Here is a 24,191-nt window from a genome sequence, read left to right as displayed (position 1 = left end):
AACATGCATGAAGACCATCACCCAAAAAGCTGAAGAACTAACTTGGTCCAACCTTTTCACAGGCTGCTACAGTGTAACAACAATAAATGACCTTAATGGAGAAGCCCCACTAACTTAAAAAAAAAAAAGTTGTATTGGCCTCGCAACCCATGGTACTCCGGTGAACCACACACATTGCGATAACCAATCACCTTACGAAAACAGTCAGTTTTCAGTATATTACTAGTATATCAGAGATTTTACATTGCAGGGAAGTACGTCAAGGGTATTTTTCAATACCTTTACATCACAGGTAAAATATAGATAGATATGCATGTATGTGTATGTATGTTTAAATATGTATGTACAAATATATAATTATATGTATGTAACATTAAATAGGGGTTATAAGGCTTTTTTAAGGTTCAGGAATGGGTAGTTTATAGAGGTTGTAAGGTGTTTTTAAGGTTCAAGTTGGGCAATAACACATTCTTAGGGTTTGGGGGAGGGTGTGAGGGATAAATAGAGAAGTTAGGGAATATTTATTTTGATATATTAAAAAAAGGGGTTGAGGGAGTTAAGCCCCATAAAATACATAAATATATATATATAAAATGTCTTTATATTTTACAAGAATTATATGTACCACTTTACCTATGAAGTAAAGTTCCTCCAATGTAAAGTACTGCAGTGTAAAGCTGTTCACGATAAATGGCATGCAAGGTAACCACATACAGCCATCAGATCAAAAAGTAATGCAGAATCCACCGCCTTACATATCTTGCAAAATATCCTTTAAAATATTAGATGAAGGGTCTGTTGGTATCATTCAGACCATCAACCATATATACATGCTGAACGTCCCATCAGCCGGAAGGGTCATTTAAGGATCTTCCTTAAATTGGGTGCGGTCACTTTTAAATCCAGAAACTAATTTGGAAGCCGCAGACTAAAGTGATCGAAGTGCAATACACAGCAATGCACCAGTGCGCTGTACCACTGGGTCACTAGTCCTTGGAATATAATCAATCAGAAAAAATTCATACAAATGTTCATAGAATGGATACATCATAGTTGGTAGCACAAGAAAATCATATTGCGCAACTCCAGTCCTAAAGCAGCTCCTTTGGCTTATGCTAGATCATCGTTCAATTTCAAGATTTTGTGCAAAGCACACAACAGAGCACGCTCGGGCTGCCATGCTACCTGCAAGAAAAACTCCACACCACAGGGAGACAGAAAGTAACTTGGAGACATGTGAGACAAACACTGGAGGCCAAAAAACGAAGGCAGCAGACTGGAAAGCAGGCTTTTTGTCTCTGATCCCCCAAGCTCATGAGACCAGATCCCAGAATCCATAAGGACAGTTTCTTACCCTTTAAGAAAAATTCCAAAATACATCTTTTCAGGCTCTTTACACTCCAGTATTCTCCTACATTGCAGCTAGGTCCCAGTTGCGCTGATTCCTCCAGAATGCAGTTGGAAGTTGAAGTTATAAAGATGTTCTTTTGCCATGTTTCGCTCTGCTGCCCTGTGGCGAGCTTTGCACTGCATAAATGTCAATAAATTCAAATGTCTGATGCATTTTTATCTAATTTTCATCGATTGTGTACTAAAATGGTGGCCATTTTGTTACTAAAATGGTGGCTATTTTGTTTCAAGCCTTACGGACTTCTTTATTCGGGCGGGGGGAAGGGGAAAGATTTGCTTCACAACAGTTATAACTTGAGATCTGAACTCCTAGGCCTCTCTGTCCCTGCATCAGTTGGCTTTGGGCTGGAGTCGTCACACAGCAGTTAGGGCACGTACATAAGAGTGTTGTACTGCGCGCCAGTCCTTGTTATGAAGGAATCTAAATGATCTCGGAGTGGTCCAGCCATGTCCCAGAGGTACTTTATTCTGATGCTTCGTGGCTGCTTGAACACCGCATCTTCAAATAAGGATGAATATGTTGACATTTGAAGGTCAACTCTGTTTCTCCTTCCCTCCTCGTACACTGCTCCCTTAATTGTAGGTACATTTATTCTCTTTTCTTTGTGTTTGAGTGCCTGGCTGTTGACATATGGCATATGAAAAGTGCCATAAGTGCAGGCACTAATAATGGCAAAAGCTTCCAATTAGAGGTAATGCATGCATCTTCATGCTTTTCCCCTTAGTGGCTTTCTCATTTGTCTTGTCGGCTGGGCTTAATGTTGCAAACATCTGTGCTTGAGGAGCCTGATGTTAACGATTTCAATGGTTTCAAGCAATTTATCATTGGGTGAATGTTCCAGCACATTGTGCTTGATAGTTCAGTCTTTGTAGGAAAGGTGCATGTTTCTGCATTGCCTAGTTAACTATTCTTCACCATGGCATGTATTTATCAAGCAATGCGTCTAAACACATGATGAACTCTTTATACTGTTGATCTCTTTGTGGGGTGGGGGGGCAGGGAGGTGGTGTCCTCTCCAATTTTTGTGTCACGAAAATGCACCATAAATGTACTTTTACCGTATCTCCTATAAACAGTGGTGGCCGGCACAGGTAAGAGTGGTGAAGCGGGGGCAAGGGCCTGCTGGTGGTCGGGGCAGTCGACATACAATGGGATGAATTACACTTATAAAATAATAAAACCACTTACCTTGCACTCGTCGCATCGGCGTTGCTGCGAGCACAAGGTAAGTGTTTTTATTTTTTATTTTATTTAACTTATCCCGTCGCATGTCGACTTCCCCCCACCCTGCCCCACTGCTCTTACCTGTGCTGGCCGCAGCTGCCTATAAATCTGTTTTTATAAGCAAACATTAGCTTTAGCTTTCTGTAGTGAGAGGCCTTGTAGTTGTATTTCTTTAATATATGCATACAGTAGTGATGCACCAAATGGGTATGGGAGTGCTTTAAAGACCACATATAACCGAGTTGGTAACAGTAAGTGTCCACATCTTTCCCCTCAGTAGCTACATTTTCTGTGTGCCCAATTTAAGAAACCATTGTCGTTATATTTTAAAACCACATTTTATAGGAGTATTTCTCAAATTGCAGTAGCTTTGTGGTCACCATTTAATACGACCTATCCTGGGGAGGGGGAGGAGGAGGGGGAGGATGGGTCGAAGTTGTCTGTGATAAGTCATTAAACGTATTCTGTAAATTAGCAGGAGCAGTTTTACACTGATAACTAACCTTCTGAATTGGGCCTTGGTGTAACTGTGATGGTTGAGCCCCTTCCTGAGGACACTGGGAAACATGTGGTGGTTACTTAACCTAAACACTCCAGGAGTTGACACACTGCACAGACCCAATGACCGGGAGTTGATGTGGTTACACTTTGTGCATCAAGCACTGAACTTTATTTAAACGGGCTTTACTGTTGCATTTAGAAAGCTCTGGAGCAGAGGGGAGAATCTTTTTATGACTGTAGTAAGAAAGACTTGGCAAAGTCTGGTAAGGAAAAGGTCAAATCCAAAAATCATTTGTAAGGCACACCGAACCCAGAGTCTTCAAGGAGACAGATTTTAGGGCAGATTTTTTTTCAGCCTCCTATTAAGTGGTGGAGGCAGTCGGATCTTAAGTGGTCTTTGGGAAGATTATGCCACCATTGAACATCTTCCCAGCATTGGTAGCCGCTCTATGAATAAGATGGAGCATATCCTTGTCTGTTGACCTCTGAAGACAACAAAGAACATCAGGCACCAGTTTAGATTTCTAATTTGTGGAGATATAAGGCCATCAAATACTTGCAGGACGAGAAGTACCGAGTATGTAGGCTTATTTTTGGCGTTTTCACCTAGGTCACAGAGGTACTCTCTCCATGAGGAACTAGAATTACCGTATGTAGCGATGACATCAACTTGGCCCATTGAGGCTATGGGGATCCATTTGGTGTAACCTTGAAGCCTCTTTGAATAAGGAGATCATCCGTGACTGCGTTTCACGTGATACGGGTCTCCACTTCCCTGGCTTACGTATGTTAAGGCCACTTGTAGCAAGCTAGACAAGCCTGCCATTCAATATCTACGTGAGGCATAAAAGATGGTTTAAATCCAATTTAAGAGATTTTAGAAGCGGAGGGGAGAATTGCTTAAGCTAAAGAAGGCGGCTGATAGGGAGTACTTGTCGGTTCAAACAACAATTGGGCTGGAACCATACCTGGAGATTGGGGCCAAAACTTGGGATAGGGTCTTTTTGCCAAGACTTAGGCTGGATCTGACTAGGTGCCAGCTCTTGATTCCTCTGGGCCTGTTTGACCCCAAATGTATCTTGGTTTGTTCTTGCGATGAGCAGTCCCCACAAACGTGTTTTTTGCAGGTTTTACTGCATTTTAACTAGAAAGTTTTTAATCTTGCTCCTAAAAAGCACCTTTGTTTCTAGACCCTTTCCTTCACTTTTATTCCTGCAGAAACTCCCTACCCAGGAACTTTGAACAGGAGTGGTGACTTTTCTTAAGCAAGCTCTTCGGCGCAGACAAACACTATCATTGTAGTTGCCCTGATTATCACTGTGTTCTAAGTAGATTCTGGGCTGCCCTTTCCAGGGTACTCTCAATGAAATATGATGCTAATGTGGAATGTTTTTGCTTACATGATGTAGGACTTTTATTCTTCAGGTTGCACTTTGCTTTTCATTTGTTCACACCTCTTAAAAGATTCTTCTTGTCAATCATTGAGCCACATATCGAGTCTGTCTGATTTGTGTAGCTTTCCTGTGTTTGATGTTGGTATTTGTTTTAGATTTTAATTTTTTAAGGTTTCAATTTTAATGTTTTTTATGTGAGTTTGCATGTATGGTTTGTATATAGGAACCTAATAAAAATGAATGGAAGGGAATTGATTTCAAATTTGCCCAGTCAAATTTATGGGTGAAAAAATTAGGCGAGTGCATGAAATTTCACCTGATCACATAAAAAAGCAAATGCAGTCTAGGCAAGGTGAGGCCTAAATGGTCACACTTTTTTTTCATTGGTACTTGTGCTGCAAAATATCCCCTCCAGCCCCAAAATATCTTGGAATCTTTTTTGCACCTCCGCCTAAGATGTTGTCACAGTAATCAAACCAAGAGCCTAATGGGCGTTGCAAAAGTAGTACATTTTTTCACTTGAAATAAAGAATTTAGACTTATCTAAGATCCAGGTGGGAAAATTGCAGGTTTTTTATGGCATTGTCTGGCTTTCTCAAACTCAAATTAATATCCAGCACAAATCTGAAAGTTGTGACTTTATTAGGGCACTAAGTAGGTGCATAGCCAATTGCCACAACATATGGGACGAGGACGTTTACAGAACAGGTAGTGTAAATCTATTTGGGAGTGCTGTGAATAACATTCTGCTGTTATTTTCGACCTCTAATTTTGAAATGACTGGGTTGGCCCTGGTAAAATCAGAAAGTTTGTAATATTGGGTCATACCTGGTGTGTTGTGGGACCTCCATACCCCCTAGTGTTTCACGCTTCTCCAAAAATCAAAAAGGATTAGTGGTGCATTAGTATAAGGAATATTAGTTCATTTGAGCGGTGGACATGCAAGTCTGTTAGTAAGAATTGAATTGGATAATGGAGGGACGGAAGAGTCTAGAAAGTGTTATTTGGGAGATCATAGTAGTAAGAATAGGTTTGGGATGTGTAAAAGTAGAGATAGCGGAGGGAAGAGTCTCTCGAAAGGGATTAGAGTGATCAGATTAATAAAATAATGTTTGGGATGAGTCAAAGGAGAGACCCACGAGGGAAGAATTTAGAAAGGGATGTTTGGGAGATCATAGTAGTAAACTGAAGTTTAGGGTGAGCCAAGGAGTGATCGAGGAGGGAAGAGTCTAGAAATTGTTATTGTGGAGATCCTAGTAGGAGAACGATGTTTAGGGTGAGTCAGAGTGGAGGTAGAGGATATATTGAGAGAGGTATTGGGTGAGCCAGAGTTCTGCATTGGAGAGAGTCAAAGGTGTTATCTTTTCTTTTTCTACAGTAGGAGTAAAGTAATCCATATATAGATACATAACTACATAGAACGTGTATACATGTATAAGGAATATAATATATCAAGATTTAGTTGTAGTGTATAAACTCAGCCTTTCAAGTGTTGCTGTACTTGAAGCTAATTTGTGTATTATACTTTTTTAATGTATCTCTCCCTCAATATTCCAATTGTGAATCCCTTTTAGAATGCTATGATAGAATTTACATATTGTGATCAATAATAACTTGTATGAAAACTATGCAGTGACCTATGAATGTTAAGCATAGAATTATATACTAACCATATGTAACATATACATTTGTTAAGTAGATCTAAAGAATATCTATATATATTAAAAACCATAGTTATTATACTTTTTATGTACAAAATGCACATATCTAGATACATACATATAATCAAATGATAAATGTTTACAAACACAGGGATATGCTGTACATTAGTGTTTTGAGTATGGTGGCTTTGTAGGAAAGAGCCAACTCTTGAGTAGTCTTCTGAAGATAAGATAGTTATCCTTGGATCTTATGTTTGGGGGTAAAGAGTTCCATAGTTTGGCTGATTGAACAAAAAGTTGTACCACCTATGTTTCTTTTGTTGTATGTAGGGATTTTGAGGCGAGCTGCCAATTTTGAGCAGAGAATCCTTTGCTGAATATATTTGGTAATGTTATTCCTGATGAAAAGTGGTCCTGTTCCATCTATTGCTCTGTGGGTGATACAAGGCAGCTTGAAGGTTGATCTTCCTGCACCCGGTAACCAATGTAGGGCCCTCAAGGCAGGGAAGATGCAGGCTTGTGCCTTTACATGGAGAAGTGGTCTGGCAGCAGATTTCTGAATTAGTTGTAGTCTTTTCAGAGTTGATGAAGATGATCAGTGAAACAGGCGGTTGATGTAATTAAGTTTAGACAGTACAAACATAGTACCCTACACCTTGTGTGGAAATCCCAAATAGGGGAAGATGCGTCGCAGAGTTTTCCTAGTGATGCAGCTTGATCTTGCTAATTTGTCAACTTGAGCATTCATTGAAAACGTAGAGTCCATGGTATTCCAAGGTTTCTTTCCACCTTTAGGATGTGGTCCCAGGTCATCAGACCTATCACCACATGTGAGTATTGCAGTTTTGGAAGCATTCAATTTGAGATGGCTCGATGTCATCCACTGATCAACCGCTTTGAGGCAACTGACGAGTTGTGAGGTCAAATTTCAGGCTCTTTATTCTGAGGTAGCTTCGTGTTTACTTTTCTTTTGCTGATTTCAAAGTAGCAGAGAATTACAGAAAAGGCAGTAAGAACATACATAGAAGGCCATTTTTAAAGCCAGTGCATGCCTGTTAATTAACCAGTTCTTTTGCATCCACGGAGGCACTTCCCTTCAGGCAGCTTTCTCTTCTGTGACTTCGCCCTCACCTCGCCCGCATCGCACAGGAGTGCGTGGGGCTCCGTTACCTTCACTGCAAGGCGGCTTGGGCGTGAGGCTCGGCGGGGCTGCAAGCGCGCGGGGGACTCTATCTACCAGGAGCCCCTGCTAGACCGGGAACCAGCATCCGGTCCGCTCTCCCTGCTGGCCCGCCCCCCGCCCACCTGAGTGCTCTAAAGGCGCCCTGTACCTGCTTTCCTTGGGACACCAGTTCTTTTGCATCCACGGAGGCACTTCCCTTCAGGCAGCTTTCTCTTCTGTGACTTCGCCCTCACCTCGCCGCACCCGCTTCGCGGGTGCCGCATCGCGGGTGCCGCATCGCACAGGAATGCGTGGGGCTCCGTTACCTTCACTGCAAGGCGGCTTGGGCGTGAGGCTCGGCGGGGCTGCGAGCGCGCGGGGGACTCTATCTACCAGGAGCCCCTGCTAGACCGGGAACCAGCATCCGGTCCGCTCTCCCTGCTGGCCCGCCCCCCGCCCAACACGCCACCCTATAACACACCTCCTAACTCCCGCAGCGCGGGACGCAGCTCGGGGCGAAGACCGGGCTAAGAGCGGGCCGTTTGAGGCCGTTAGAGGCAGGTAGAGACTGGTAGAGACTGGACTGGGCCATCCCACTTGGTTCCACCGCTCTCCTCTACGGACTCCATTCTGCTGACTATAATATTTTGTTTAATCATCATGTCAACCCGCGAGTTTAGAGATAGAGTGGCCAAGTCCAAATTGAAAAACGGCACTTTAGACGATTTTATCACCAGGACCCATACAGCGATTGATACGGAGATCGCCAAAATGCAGCATAGGGTCTCCATTGAATTAGATGCTGCGAGAAGACTGTCACGGGAGTTAACTGCAGCCAAAAGATCGTCCCTAGGGCCCATTGCCTGGGCTAAAACACCAGAACGCCCACTAGGACCTGGTCCCACTGTAATCGTCATACCTGCAGAAATTCACCAGCCACATATAGCCAATACTCCTACATCGCAGGGGGGGTCTCCTTTAAAAACTATTAACTCACCGCAATCCCAACCGGGTGAAATTCTCGGCCAGGATAAGGAGGCTGAGGAGAGTCCATTGGTAACGGCGCATAATGGCAAACGTACACCACCAAAAGGAGGGAATCCCGTAACCCCACAAAACGGTCCATTTAACAAAAGGAAACGTACAAACACTTCGGCATTTTCAAGAAAAAAGGCCAAGATAGTGAATGCCCAGTTAGCAACTAAGGCACCCTCCCAGGTACCAGTAGATCCCTTCTTAGTGACTACCAATCAATCTTCTGAACCAAGACTAGAAGACACCCTTTCACAACTGGTAGTCATACATGAAAACGATAATCTTACAAAAGAAAGTGATACTACTGATGTTCCACTCTGCACAATAAAAGGGAAGGATGTTGAGTTTTTAACAATTGTGTGGGAAACACTCAAAAAATTGCTCTCCCCCTTAGAAGTGAGACTCTCACATATTGAAACCCAGCTTCTGGAAACCGAAAAAAGCATCCTGAACCTGGCAACCATTAGCATGCAGAACAAAAAAACAACCTGCTCACATGAATCTTACACAACCACAGTACTATCTGATGCCATCATCCCAGTGGCTGCTATCCCGGTAGTCCCCCCGAAGGCTATGCCCTCGGCATCTACTAAAGCCACCCCATGCCCTCCTGTTGTTGCTCCCGTAGCTGTTACCACCACTGCTATCCCAAAAATCACACCGATTCCAAAACCACGGTACAGGGCCAACACACACGTTCTCACCAATAAGGCACCAATGACCACCAATAATCTGGCGGTTGATAACTTACCACCAACTTCGGTCATGGCAGGTCAACCAGTACCACCTACGACAGATCAGTCTAATCCGAGGTACAATGGCAGTAACTTCAACCATCCCACAACCCTGAGAGTTAATACCAACAATACTCGCCCTAGGGGTTATGTTGACCTTCCCCCTGAGTTAAGATCCTATGTAGTGGTGCTGACAGGGGTCACAGAACTTACCCCTAATCAGCAGGAGGACTTTGTTTCATTAAAGAACAAAGTGATCCACTGGCTCAGTGTAAATAGGCCAATACCCAACCACCTAAGGAGTAAAATCCTTATGGTGCGTAGGGTGCCATGGGTAGGTATCACGCACAAGTCAGCCAGTGGCGACTGCGTGATTGTCTCCTTTGAGGACCCTAACACTGCTCATGCCATACATTCTTGGAATTATAATAGCACAAATTCACCAATAGCATCCAGACCCCTTACTTATTTCTACCCACCCCATTCTTATTCGAACTTGGGAGGGAATTGGAGAAGGATCCCGGAGAGGAAGGGTGGTCGGGGAAGGTCACCCAACCACTGGTCGGACACACACGGCGGTTGGAACGGGGTTCCGACTTCCAATAGATATGAGTGCCTTGAGGAAGTGGATTGACGCCCACATTTGATCACTACCATAGCCTCAGCACCCGTCCCAACAAGTTGCCCGATTTACCCTAGGGGCCTATCAGTTCCAACCACATCAAACCCAAATCTGGGCCAACCGGTTTCTCCTCCACCACAAAATCAGTCGGTGGATCATATCTCTACTGAAGGGTTAGACAGGCATGATGTCGTAACACTAAAGTCAACCAAAATAAAATCCCCTAAACTAGTTATGAGTGGCTTGATAGTGGATAGCCCTTCTACTCAGGCCTGTCCAAAATTAAAACTTGTGACATCGGATGCATCTCTCCCCATTCACCCAGATGAACCTACCCTATGTGAATGTTCTTTGCCACTAGCTACCATAGACACATCGGAGGCTCCAGGAGTAATTTCCATACTCTCCTGGAATGTAGCTAGGTTAGATAACAAAGTAGACTCACCTGAATGGGGGGAATTCATCGAGGGGTATGATATATGCCTATTTCAAGAGACGTGGGCTAGGGAAAAACATCCCCGCCCGGGTTTTGCCACCTTTGAGATTCAGGCAAAATGGGGAGGAAAGGGCCGCCCGTCAGGGGGTCTTTTGATTTGGGTTGGCTCCCATCTGGGGTGCAGGGCAACACACTTGGAAACCAACTCACTGGATTTCCAGTGTCTATCTCTGAAATGGCCAGGCGGAGGAAAAGTAACACTGATTAATGTGTATTCAAGACCGTTGGGGGTAGCAGCCACCTCGGGAACAGTCGAGGACCTAGCCCTGTTTCTTGACTCACTCACTCTCTGTTCCCCGTTAATTGTAGGTGGCGATTTTAATCACCAGTATGAACCTCTCCCTGACCATCTGGCGGGTATATCTAGTGAAGAGGACGAATTATGGAACATCCCCACTTTGACCGATAGACCGGTCAAGGCCTGGACCCCGCTTGCAACCCAAATAACATCTTTTACGCTCAGTCACTCGCTGAGGGCATGCAATGGCCGAATAAAAGGGGACATTCCGCCGAAACATACCTTTATCAGATTCGGTCATGAGTCACGTATTGACTATATCTTGGTCTCGGTCAGGGACTGGGAGAAGGTGAAAGATTTTGGAGTAACTTCCAGATCTGATAGTGACCATAATCCACTTTCACTAAGATTTGAGCTACAGGGGATACACACAACCAAGGTAGACGAATATCCCGCATATCAGGCGGACCTCGAATTAGCCAGCAATAGACGTAGAATTAAATGGGCTAAATTGCTGGAAAATCCGAGCAACATTGGTAGACTGTATGCGTTAGTTGTCCCTGCCCTAGAAAAGACTGAGCGCTGTATGCACCAACTAGTTAATGTTCCGGAAACCGCTTCCCAAGGTAACCTTGAGGTAACTAACCCTTCTCCTTGTAAGTCTGCACAACAGAGTGAGCTCGTGACCATTCACTCCGAGCTATGCACTGACCTGGCAGAGGTGCTGAACCCGGTGGCCAGGCTTAAGAAGCCCAAGCAGAAAAGAGTCACCTGGTTCAGCGCCCCCTGCAGGATAGCGAAAGCCGCACTACTGGAATCACTCAAAGCGCGACATAGCCCAAGTGAAATTAAGGAGAAACGATTAGCTTACAAACTAGCCCTTCGTGTAGCCAAAGTAGACTGGGACGAGGGAAACTGGACTAAAATGACAGCTGCCCTTGCATCTCGAGATGCCCGGACTTTCTGGCAAATCGTTAAGCACGGCTCAGCTGAACCACTTGTAGCAGTAGAGGCCAACATAGCACCCCTTGTCTGGGAGGAACACTTTAAAAATCTTTACAAAACACACAATAGTGACCCCCAGATGATCCCCCCCTGAAAATGCACCGCACTTATCCACTGAAAGTGTAGCCACCATGGATGCATTCAGTGAGGAGGAGGTCGCCATGGCAATCACGGCCTTGGCTGCTGGGAAGGCACCGGGACTTGATAGGTTGCCAGGCGACCTCTACAAACACGAGCCCAAGATCTGGGCTCCTTATCTTAGGGTGTTATTCAATTCAATTCTGAATGGCATGCCAATCCCTTCGACATGGCCGGGGGAAGAGATAGTCCCTATCTTTAAGAAGGGATCGCCTCTGCTACCGGCCAACTACAGGCCAATAAGCCTGATTGACGTGTCACAAAAACTTTTTGCCAAACTACTGCTAAATCGCCTGCTTGAGTGGATTAGGGATTGTAATATCCTGAGTCCCTTCCAAGCAGGATTTAGGGAGAAGGTTTCAACCATAGACCAGGTCTTTCGGCTTGTCCTCATTTACTGGAAAACGGTGCAGTTGGAGGGTGGCAGCCTCTATACTGTATTCGTGGACCTGTGGGCGGCGTTCGACCTGGTCCCCCGGTCCAAGCTGTGGGAGGTGTTGGCTAATTTGGGGGTCCCTGAGGGGTTGTTGAAAATGATAGTTCGCCTTCATAGCGCCAACTTCGCACAAGTGAGATGTGGCAGGATGGGTGTACTGTCCGAGAGGTTCTCCGTTGGCAGGGGGGTAAGACAGGGATGCGTGCTTGCACCGACCCTGTTTTGCCTCTATGTCAACTGGGTTATCTCCCATCTGGAGGGGATTTCCAACTCTGACGCTCCCAAGTTGGCAGCAGTAAGGGTGCCGGCAATTATGTTTGCCGACGACACCCTGCTGCTATCCAAGTCCGCAATGGGTATCCAGCGCATCCTGGACTTTTTTGCGGACTTTTGTGAGGGCCATGGTTTAGAAATTAACACACTCAAAACTAAATTCATGGTCCTAAATCCCCCACCGAAATTCCATTTCAGCCCCAGAATCGCACAAAGCAGGCTTGAGAGGGTGAAAACCTTTGAATACTTGGGTATTATGTTAAACGACAAATTATCCTGGAAAACGCACCTCGAGAAAGCTCTTCTCAAATTGACCCAACACTCGGGGGGCATCATGAGCCTCTTGGCGAATAATAAATCATCTATTAGGCCTCTTGGCCCCCCATTGCAGATCTACAAAACACAGGCTAAGGGGGCTGCTATGTACGGGTCCGAACTTTGGGGGCACGTAGGAACATCAGACCTCTCGAAGGTGGAGAATAAATTCATCCGAGGGCTCGTAGGACTACCTTCTAGCACGCCCCTAGTCCCTCTTAGGTTGGATCTGGGTCTGCGTCCGTTAGACGACGAACTGGCTTTTCGCCCGCTGGCTTATTGGCGCAGACTGTGGGCAACCCCAGAACTGACTAGCTACAGACAGGGACTACAGGAGGTGCTTTCTATGCCGAATGCTGGAAGAATCCACTGGCTCAAATTTATTAAACAGGGACTTGAGGGTTTGGGACTTCCTAAAATGTGGTCTGACCCCTTGGCAACTTGTCAACTTATTTCTAAAAAGGCATTAGCCAAGGCATATCACGACAGTAAAACACTGTCGCTTTTTAACGAACTGAAATCTGGGTCATTGACAGATTCCTTCATGTCTTTTAAGGCCACCTATAATTTCGAAGTAACCTTAGACAAAGTCCACCCTCCCCTGCCAGGAAATTATATTTGCAGTGGAGACATGGGTCCCTCCCCATTCGATCATTTACATGCAATTGGAGTAGGGACGCAACTAGCATTTGCCCAGCATGCAGATCCTCTGACGAATCTGAACTCCACATTCTTTTCTTTTGTCCTGCTTGTCGAGAGATTCGTAAACAATGGATAGTCCCACTATGCAGAAATCTGGGATTTGTAAAGTGTTTGGCTGCTTTTAGAGTTTTGAAAACTAATCTGACTGAACATATTGTATTCGCGGTGGCCAAATACTTGGGTGCTATCTGGAGTATTAGAAGGAAATGCCTTAGGGATGGCTACTGATTTTTATGTTTTTTAAAGATACTGCAGTGTAATTTGCATCTGTGCCATTGTTCGATTCTTATATTTTTTACTGAACAAACTTTCACAAAAAATCACAGTTTTAAAAAAATGTATGTCTTATGTCTTTTATGGTAAACTTTTACCGAAATAAAGATTTTTTGAATTGAATTGAATTGCTCTCTTCTAACAGCTCTAACTATCCCTGCTTTGTAAAACATAAAAAGATACCACCCACCCTTTTCAGCCAACCCTCTCAAAAAAACCGGGACATGAGCCTAATTTCTTGAAATCTGCCGGGACAGCTGGTGAAAAACAGGGACTGTCGGGCAAATCCGGGACGCCTGGTCACCCTAGTACAACATGGCTAAAACACATTGATAAAGCCAATAGCTCTTGCATAGTTGAAATCTATTGCATTTGCCAATGCTTGTTATAAGCTGCCTTCAGGTGAGGGGACAGGCAGGACGTCGAGAGGGGCATATATTAATAAGGAAGTGCAGATTGGTTAGAGCAACAGAATGGGTTATCAGTTTAGCATGGTCTTGGTTCATATGCACATTCTATGTAAAATTCACGTGAGATGGCGCTTTCCTCGCAGCAGCGGCCTCGAGCGCACTGAAGCGTCAGTAAGCACAGATAATTCGCACGAGTCCAAATATCGGAATGTCGACCAAGATTGAACAATCACCATATAAATAGTCGAGGGTTCATTAAGGCAAAACCGCTGGATGTTTCCTTTTTACAAGAAACCAGAACATTATATACTCTCAGTTGAGCGGGAAAAAGCAAGGTCAATATAAAAATCAAAAGGGTTAGAATTAACAATCCTTTCTGTAATTAAATTAGTCGAAATCTACAACGTGCCATATCGCACAGCAATTTTAAGTACTGTGTTTAGGCATTTGTGTGCATGTTTTAAAATAATTTATCATTTGGTTTTGCAGTAGAAAGTTTGTGCTTGGAGGAATTGAGTAATGTGGCATATTTTGAAAAAGATGGCCATGGAGCCCTCACTGCCCTGAAATTGAAGTCTCTTTTGTAGCCCAGTGAACCTGCAGTTTCTGAGACCAATTAGGCAGGAAACTGCGAGGGATTGGTCACATGCTTGGGATTATCACGAGGTTTAATGATGCGGTGAGACCGGTGATAATGCAAAACGCCAAACTGCAGACCTGCCGGCCTTGGATTAATTTCTCCAATGTAGGTCTCCGCTGAGTAGTTGATACACTGGAGATGGGGTGGTATTTTGCAGTACCAGCACTCAACAGCTGGTCAGAAAGGCCTGCACCCCAAAAAACTGTAAGGTGGGAGAACTCCAGTGTTTGCACACCAGCTGGAAACACACAGCTAACCTTACTGTTCCACCTAAATTAAAGAGTAGCATGTTATAGCAAAATGTTACTAAACATCTTTTGTAAATCTAACTTTTCAAGAATATCTTTTACCTTTACATCACATGGAACAATGATAAATGCTCTTCGCTGGGTAGCTGCGTAAATAGTGGCAAATCTGTGTGCCACGTGTCACCACCTTGTGAGATGGCAGACCTGCAAATGCATTCTTGCATATTTTACTGTTATTGTCCTTTAGCCATGCCTGGTCCTTGAGCAATAAAGAGCAGTTCTACTGTCCGGATCAGACTGGGACAGAAAATAGGCCCAGGTCCCAACATAAGTGTCCCCCATTAGCAAATCAGATCGCTAAATAAGCATTGACAAGGCGACTAGGTCTTGCTTTTGTGAAATGTTATGTTATGTTACATGTTTTTTAAAGCGCACAGCTGCCCCAGCAAAGAGGCGTCCCGGAGCTGACAAATCTAACTGGAACAGAATCCCCTGAAAGCTCACCAGACAACATCCAAAGGCTATGTTGAAGGGAAGTGTAGGGTTTTAATTGCTTTCCTGAAGGCTAACACATCCTCCATTCCCCGGATATGAGCCGGCAAGGAGTTCCATAACTTGGCCGCCATGTATCTAAATGAACGACCACCGATGCGGCAGAGTTTAATCCGTGGTACCGTCACCAGGTGTTGTCCTAGTGAGCGAAGGTTACGGTGAGGGACATATGAGGTCAGAAGGGTACATAGAAGTTCTGGGCTCCCGAGTTTGACAATCTTAAACACCAGACACAGAGCTTTAAACTGAATCCGGGCAGAAATTGGAAGCCAATGTAATCCCCTGATGGTAGATCTGACCGAACATCGGCGGGGAAGTCCCACCAAAATCCTTGCTGCCAGATTTTGGACTCGTTGGAGTCGTTGAATCTCAGCTTTATTGGCCCCTAGGAGTAGCACACTAGCGTAATCCAATCGAGACAAGATAGTAGATTGAACAATAAGCTGTCACACTGCTGGTTCAAAGAACTTCAAAAGAGGATTAAGGCCTCTTAACAAGCCCATACAAGTGGCAGCCACTCGCTTAGTGTGGATCTGAAAGCTAAGCGAGGAATCCCTCCAAACTCCTAAGTTCTTAACTAAGGTCTTGGGTATAGGCATAGTCCCTAAGGAGTCCTGCCACCAATGCGCATTCCAGAGGGCGGTGTTTTTCCCCAACAGCAGGACCTCAGTCTTGGTCGCATTAAGCTGAAGGCAATTATCTGCCATCCATTGGGCCACAGCTGTCAGCCCGTCTCTGAACCTAGTGGCCGATGTAGATGGCCGCTCAGCTAGAGTGATCACAAGCTGGGTATCGTCGGCATATGATACCATCGTTAGGCCCCAGTTCTTTGCCACAGCCGACAGTGGCTGGACATACAGATTGAACAGAGACGGGCTTAGCGCTGAGCCCTGCGGAACCCCCTGGCCTATAGGATGTATTTGAGAAAGAAATGGCGGAGCCGATACCCAAAAGGATCTGTCCCTCAGAAATGACCTGAACCATTCCAATGCAGATCCGGTAATCCCTATTGCCTCTAGGCGATGTAAGAGAATGGCATGTGATACCGTATCAAAGGCAGCGCTGAGATCCAACAGGATCAGCGCTGCACTCTGACCGGCATCCAAAATCAATCGCAGATGTTCAGATGTGGGTAATAGGGCGGATTCGGTACTATGGCCAGGTCTAAAGCCATTCTGAGATGGATCCAGAATATTATGGAGGCTCATGTATTGAGATAACACATTATTTACATGAGCCTCAGCAATCTTCGCCACCCACGGGAGGAGAGAAATAGGTCTGAAATTCTCTGGTTTTGAAGGGTCCAGCGTGTCTGTTGGCTTTGGTGAAGTGGACTGGCATTGTCTGAAGTGAGGCGTGGAACAGAGTGGCGTTGAGTGGCACTCGGTGGTGTGGCATGCCTCAAGGCTATATATATATATTACCTACTGGCGGTCGCCAGTAGGTATATATAGTTAGGATTTTTTCTCTATGGGATTTTTGAAAATTCTATGTCTAATAACTTTGGCGTTTGTGGACGGAATTGGCTGAAATTTTCAGGAAAATGGCACATTTTGTTTCTGAGCAGCCCTTGAAAATTTGGGGGGGGTTCGGTTCGTCAAGGGGGGGCCGAGAAAAAAGGGGGGTCCCAAAACGTGTTTTTAACATTGAGTTTTCCATAAGGTGGTTGGCCTCACTTTTAGCCCGAACGGCTGAATGGATTTGCACGAAACTTGGCAAAATTGTAGGGACTGGTAGCCCGATGTGCCTTTGCTAGGTCTCAATATATGTGCTCCAGTGGATTTTGAGAAATTAACGTTCAAAAAAAGATATATATCTGTAACAGCGGACCGGGCAGCGCTCCGGTTCGCGGACTTTACGCGTAACGGAACTTCGCGTAACGAAGCTGATTGGCTCTCCGGCGTCTGTGAACATTCCAAACAGTCCGTAGCGGCCGCCATCTTGTCTCTCGGTAGGATCGAGAGACAAGAGGAGGCCAAAGCGAAGGGGCAAATGACCATAAGGGGGCATAGTAGATCCTCGCTGACCCCCTAGGTTTGATGTGGAGGTTTTAAAAGGGTCCCGCGGGGCAAAAAAAAAATAATAATAATAATAATAATCGAACGGCTGAATGGATTTGCACGAAACTTGGTAAAATATTAGGGACTGGTAGCCCGATGTGCCTTTGCTAGGTCTCAATATATGTGCTCCAGTGGATTATGAGAAATTAACGTTCAAAAAAAGATATATATCTGTAACAGCGCTCCGCTTCGCGTAACGGAGGTTTGCGAAGCTGATTGGTTCTCCGGCGTCTGTAAACATTGCAAACAGTCCGTAGCGGCCGCCATCTTGTCTCTCGGTAGGATCGAGAGACAAGAGGAGGCCAAAGCGAAGGGGCAAATGACCATAAGGGGGCATAGTAGATCCTCCTTGACCTCTTAGGTTTGATGTGGAGGTTTTAAAAGGGCCCCGCGGGGCAAAAAAATAATAATAATAATAATCGAACGGCTGAATGGATTTGCACGAAACTTGGCAAAATTGTAGGGACTGGTAGCTCGATGTGCCTTTGCTAGGTCTCAATATATGTGCTTCAGTGGATTTTGAGAAATTAACGTTCAAAAACAAGATATATATCTGTAACAGCGCTCCGCTTCGCGGAGATAAAATTATATCTGTATTACCTAGCTGTTGCTAACACCAGTTAGCGACGGCTAGTAGGAGATAGCGACCATCTTGGGCCCCACTTTGCATGTGAGTGATATTTATCACTAATGACATGCAAAGTGGGCATGCCAAGATGTTAGCGACTGGAAACAGTCGCTAACATCGCTATCTCCTATTATCAACTTTTGGAAATATTCGAGATAAGCGCGAATATCTCCAAAAGCTAGCACCTGCCCTGAGCAGTTCTTAGCCATGTTATCCAATGGGAGGTGGATAACATGGCTAAGAGCATTAGCTCGGTAATGCATGAATATCGCTGAGTTTTCAGCGATATTAATGCATTGCGGTCGTTTATTATCGTATTTGCGATAAACCTTGATAATAGCAAGGTTTATCTGCGATAATTTCTGACGATGCTTAGCGGTAAAAAAATCGTTGCTAAGCATCGTTAGGGATAAATATCGCTTAACTTTGGTAATATGCCCCAACGTCTGTTAACGTTCGATTCGAAGGAAATCAGGAAGTGTTGAAAAACATTGTCTGCGCCATCTTGTCTTTTTTCAAATGCCACACTTTTGTCGTGCACGGCAGCCATTTTAGATGCCTTGACCAGACCCACTCTGTGCACGCTGTCGATCCTTAGCATGGCTCCCCACCCTCGCAAGCATCTCCCCCAGGCAGTGGTCACCCCCGCTCTGTCTTATGCATGGGTAATAAACCTCCCCCCATCTGCGCTGCTCTTCCCTGAGAATCACACCCTGTGCCCGCCCGACACCTCCCTTTCGCCCTATTCACTACCGCACCCTCTGACACTCCTTTTCCTCTGTGTCCGATTGTCCAGGCTGGTCCTAGGGTATCAGCTAGCCCTGCAGATGTAGTTTATGGCCCCAGCTGTAAAGAATCACCCCTCTTCAAAGGAGTTATAGTAGATCAAGGGCCACACTCGATGAGATCCGTCACAGCAGACGCGTTCCTATTATCTGAAAACCATCCTGTATTGTGATTGGGGAGGGGACCGAGCCTGAAGCGGAAGATTCCAGGGATGACTCTTTGTACATCAAAGTTTTTACAATTATGTGTCACATTAAAAATATATAGCACTCCGACAAAGTAGTAAGATTATAAAACTTTAATACCTTATAAATATATACAAGAAAACAAAAATAGTAATAACATATAAACATTTTTAGGGAAAAACAACAAAGTAGCGGTCGGCTGTGCGAATAGTCCCAACGCAGCACAACGTCCAGATTTCCGGCGTGGGGCGTCGCGGGGGGTGGGTCATCAGTAGCAAACTGTTGTGCGAATAGTTCCAAGGCAGCAGAACGATGGCACCAAGGTGATGTCCAGTAAGTTGCCGCACTGGTTTTGGTATCCTACAATGCTGCTCCGAATAACGGCGTGGGGCGCCCCGGGGGAGGCGGCGTGAACGGGCCTCTCCAGGTGGAGTGTCATCTGTTGTAGTGGGGCGCCCCTTTACCGTTTCAGTTGCCATTCCGTCCGTTTTTGGTCCACTGTGTCAAAAGCCGCAATTCAGCTGAGTTGCGCCCACTCTTGCGGTGCAGCGATAGGCGGCTGTCACAGGACTCTCAAAATGGCGGCAGGCTCTTTCCTTTTTGGGCCTGGTCCACTGAAATGGCCCTGGGACACCTTGGAAATCGGACGCTTGTCTGCTAGGTCTTGGACCCCATTCTCAAAAGCGTCCCCTCCGCCTTGAGGATTCATCAAAAGTTTTGGGGGCCCCCGACTCCTGTAGGCTTCTGGTGGGGAGCGGTTGCCATGATTGCTCGCGGAATGACCACGACGGAGCTACGAGATGGTGGTGCTCTCATGCTGACGCCAGCTTCAGTCTGAAACATCCAGAAACAAGGTGGGGCTTTCATCGTTTGGGAAAAAAAAAAGTTTTCATCCAATGAAAAGTGTTATTTTTAGGTCATATGATCAAGCCTTCCATCATTAGGAAACCAAAAGTAAAATGAACCAATGAAAAGTTTTATAAACAAGTCACATGACCTGTTATGCGGCATAGGGTATAAAATGCGGAGAAAATACGTTGGCACGTGAGGCGGCGTCAGTAGCGGACCGATGTGCGAATAGGCCGAAGGCAATACAACGCGCCAAGATCCGGATGGCACCGAGGTGGTGTCCAGCAAGTTGCAGCACTGGTGTGGCCATCCTACAATGCTGAAAGTCGGCGTGGGGCACCCCGTTGGCCTGTGAGTTTGCGTCAGTAGCGGACCGATGTGCGAATAGGCCGAAGGCAGCACAACGCGCCAAGATCCGGATGGCACCGAGGTGGTGTCTAGTAAGTTGCTGCACTGGTGTGGCCATCCTACAATGTTGAAAGTCGGCGTGGGGCGCCCCGTTGGCCTGTGAGATGGCGGCAGTAGCGGACCGATGTGCGAATGGGGCCAAAGGCAGCGCAACAATATTTTCGGAATAGAAGACACCACAAGGCGCTGAGATGCCAAGATCCGGATGGCACCGAGGTGGTGTCTAGCAAGTTGTGGCACTGGTGTGGCCATCCTACAATGGTAAAAGTCGGCGTGGGGCGCCCTGTTGGCCTGTGAGATGGTGTCAGTAGCGGACTGATGTGCGAATGGGGCCAAAGGCAGCGCAACAATATTTTCTGTATGGAAGATACCACTAGGCGTTGAGATGCCAAGATCCGGATGGCACCGAGGTGATGTCTAAGTTGCGGACCGATGTGCGAATGGGGCCAAAGGCAGCGCAACAATATTTTCTGTATGGAAGATACCACTAGGCGTTGAGATGCCAAGATCCGGATGGCACCGAGGTGATGTCTAGCAAGTTGCTGTACTGGTGTGGTCATCCTACAATGCTGAAACTCGGCGTGGGGCGCCCCATTAGCCTGTGAGATGGCGTCAGTAGCGGACCGATGTGCGAATAGGCCGAAGGCAGCACAACGCGCCAAGATCCGGATGTCACCGTGGTGGTTTCATAGTTGAGAGGCACTTCATCTACAGTGGGGCGCCGAGATCCGGATGGCACCGAGGTGATGTCTAGCAAGTTGCTGTACTGGTGTGGTCATCCTACAATGCTGAAAGTCGGCGTGGGGCGCCCCATTAGCCTGTGAGATGGCGTCAGTAGCGGACCGATGTGCGAATGGGGCCAAAGGCAGCGCAACAATATTTTCTGAAGAGAAGACACCAAAAGGCGCTGAGATTCCAAGATCCGGATGGCACCGAGGTGGTGTCTAGCAAGCTATGCAGTTGAGTTGTGTGCGCACTTGCGGCGAATAGGTCGAAGGCAGCATAACAATGTTTTCTGAATAGAAGACACCACAAGGCGTTGAGATTCGGTTACCACCGAGGTGATGTCTAGCAAGTTGCCGCACTGGTGTGGCCATCCTACAATACTGCTCCGAATAACGGCGTGGGGTGCCCGAAGGGGGGGGGGGGGAGGCGGCGTGAACGGGCCTTCCTAGGTGGAGGCTCGTCTGCTGTAGTGGGGCACCCCTTTACCGTTTCAGTTGCCATTCAGCTGAGTTTCGGCTGCTCTTGATGCTACAGCGACAGGCGGCTGCAACAGGACTCTCAAAATGGCGGCCTGTTCTTTGGATTTGGGCCTGGTCCACTAAAATGGCCCTGGGACACCTTAGAACTCGGACGCTCGATTTTTTTTTCCTTTCCTGTACATGCAAAAAAAGGTAAATGCCCGGTACGTTACACGCTTCATCTGCCACGATGAACTCTCCAGAGGAACCGAAAAAAAATATAGTTATGGTAACTATACCATGCATCGTCATATGGAGAGGTGGCACCAATTAATTATAGTGCTGCATAAAAGAGAGATTTGGAGGAGAACCCCTGACCTGCTAGTACATTCATCAAAGAAGTGGCACTGACAGCATCAGAGGCAAGGGAAACGGTCCCAAATATTTAGAAGAACTTTGGAAAGATTAAAATGACATGTTTAGATTGTGGCAAATTAATTTCATGTGGACAGATGAGTGTTACTCTAATAAATACAGCATATGAACATCATCATAGTCGATGGTTGGTAGAGACATTTTGACTATATCCTGGACCTGCCCGTCCTCGCCCAAAATGGCGCCGGAATAAATGGGACTCGTAACTCCTTGTTGTGTACTGGTTGCAGAACCTTGAAATCACGAGATACGTATGCAGTTTTGAAGCACATGGCGGGCGGGGACGAGAATTGATTGAATATTTCGACATCCCTATTGATATTAAGTTCTGATGTGTTATTGATTACTGTACTATTGAAAGTTCGAATTAACGTCACCCATGGTACTTGCCCGCAAATGTATATCTAGATAATTTTATTGTAACTGGCCCTGTCGTATTTTAATTATAAAATGTACGTCCACCGATTCCGTAACTGTTAGACACCTTAGTTCTTGCAACCTAATGGCCCGCCCGTTACGTTCCTCTACAGTGTAAATGTCTACTCATCATATACGATTACAGTTTGCTCCGTGGCAGGCCCACGTGGTTATAGGCTCGTATTTGTATAATGACATTTTCACAATAAAGGTTTTTAAAAGAAAACATGGTAGTAGTATATACATTGGTAAAGTTTTTAATAGTCACTGTTTTAGAATCATTAAAAGGCAAGTGAAATAAAGCAGACCAATTCAGGCGTATCGGCGACTAAGACAGCAGGTCGACCCTCTTTTGCTCAACGGCTCCGTCATGGGACGAAGAAACGCTCTTTTTCTCGAAAAAGGAATATATTTTACTTGCAGGACAGTTGTAAATTTTCCGGGAAAGTACATTAGCCTGGAACATTATAACATACATTTAAGAAAAAATAATGTTCGGAAGTAATAAAAAGCGTAATTTTTAGGTCATATGACCAAGCCTTTCATCATTAGAATAAGAAAAGTAAAATGAACCAATGAAAAGTTTTATTAACAAGTCACATGACTTGTTATGCTTACGTTACGCGCTGCGCGCCCCGGATGACTTCCGGATGCGCTAACGCGGCGCGTCATATGACGCATTACGCGACAACGCAGGTCCAGAATATAGTCAAAATGTCTCCACCAACCAGCGGTTGGAACACAACCCCTTTCAGCAGGCTAAATAGTTCTGTTAAATGACAACAGAAGGGACAGGCAACAAGAACCATCAGTCAAAGAGGGGAGGGCTAGTTCTTCTCTACCGGGTTACATTGGGGCGCTACCGGAACTGATCGAATTGGTAGTCTACAGTGTTTCTGGATGTTTCAGACTGAAGCTGGGGTTAGCATGAGAGCAGTACCATTTCGTAGCTCCGTCGTGGCCATTCCGCAACCAATCATGGCAGCCGCTCTTTATCGTTATTTTGGGCGGGGTGGGTGGCGGAGCCGAGCTGTTTTGCAGCCATCATTGTGTGGAGTTCAGTTCATTTCACTAGTTTTGTATTTGTCATGAGGGGTTGTTCCTAATGTTTCTATTTTAGCGAGGTCAAAAAGAGATCCCGTTAGTGGCCTACTGATTTTGCTCGATTCCTTTTCTTTTTTTTTTTACACGATTTTTCGTTATCTGCAAAGACTAAACAGAGTATTGCGACTCTGTGTTTGTTTGTAAATAGAGAATGAACCAAAGAGAACCAATTCTAAAACAGTAAATACTTGGATAACAATCAATCAAATGGAGAGAGAAGCAGGCACGACGTATTACAACGGGGGCAAAGGCCTGCGTTAACTACCCTTCACTATGTGCAAAGAGAGAGTACTCCTAATAGAAATGAGGGGGGGGGGCACCATTCAAAGCAGATCAGTGTGCATAAACACGAAAATGTTTTCACTTACCACGTACTTGACATTCGACAGCTTATGATATTTGCTATTAAAAAACCATTGAAATTCACAGAAAAAACCATAGGTTATAGATCATATATAGTTAGGAATTAGCATTTACAAAACCTTGAAAATTCACTGAAAAAACCATAGGTTATAGACCATATATAGTTAGGAATTAGCATTTAAAAAACCTTATTTTACTCACACAAAACCATTGAAATTCCATATATAGTTAGTTGCACTAACTATATATCGCGCACCCGCAATCCACTGCTGATGATGTCACATATTACATCATTCATGACA

The 24,191-nt window shown here is 45.4% G+C and overlaps 1 protein-coding gene across 4 annotated transcripts in view; it reads left to right on the top strand.

The window, feature by feature from the left end:
* APP (amyloid beta precursor protein) overlaps positions 1-24,191 on the top strand; it is a 493,123-nt gene that overhangs the window by 180,725 nt on the left and 288,207 nt on the right. The window lies entirely within an intron of this gene.

Source organism: Lissotriton helveticus, chromosome 8, assembly GCF_964261635.1.
Source record: "Lissotriton helveticus chromosome 8, aLisHel1.1, whole genome shotgun sequence".
In the NCBI taxonomy this organism is placed as follows: Eukaryota; Metazoa; Chordata; class Amphibia; order Caudata; family Salamandridae; genus Lissotriton; species Lissotriton helveticus.
This window is presented reverse-complemented; position numbering and strand designations above follow the sequence as displayed.